This window comes from Penaeus vannamei, chromosome 16, assembly GCF_042767895.1.
Source record: "Penaeus vannamei isolate JL-2024 chromosome 16, ASM4276789v1, whole genome shotgun sequence".
Classification (NCBI taxonomy): domain Eukaryota; kingdom Metazoa; phylum Arthropoda; class Malacostraca; order Decapoda; family Penaeidae; genus Penaeus; species Penaeus vannamei.
The window spans coordinates 1,495,776-1,496,403 of NC_091564.1; positions in this window are offsets into that span (position 1 = coordinate 1,495,776).

A 628-nucleotide genomic window follows, 5' to 3' on the forward strand; every position below is an offset into this window, starting at 1 on the left:
TGATGATCGTTTAGGTTTCTAAATCATTGATATTTTGTACAAAGATCATGATTCGAGTGTTTTTTCATTCAGTGAGACTCGAAGTAGTGTGGAACTCAAAATTAAAGTGAAAGGACCACCAAAAAGAGGCCGTTTTAAGGTATCTCTACATTGGTGTAACTACTCATCTTGATGAAAATCCTTGTTGGCAACTCCCCAGTTAAGGCCCACCTCTTCGCCTTTAATAATTGCAAACGTTGAATATTTATTTTATTTATTTTTCATATATATTACCATTGTTATTACTGAACCATTTTCAAAGAAAATATACTGAAAAACACACCATAAAATAACACAAATCATTAGGGCTGAGAAAGAGGGAGGAGCCAATGAGAGTGCCCTGTGAGATATCAGATATAGTGCATAATCATTTGTATAATTTATCATTTCTTGTTACAATTATTTGAATTAAACTCAAAATTCCTCTCTTTTATTTACGATAACGAAGAGTTCCTTACCAATAACAGTCATCAGAATACTCCAGGGAAAAAGTTTATTTCCTTTTTGGGTTCAATAGGCTAGATGGTAGTTATACACTCCTTGGGTCGTTTGCTCGTTGAGTGACCATTAACAGTCACCTAAGATTTCT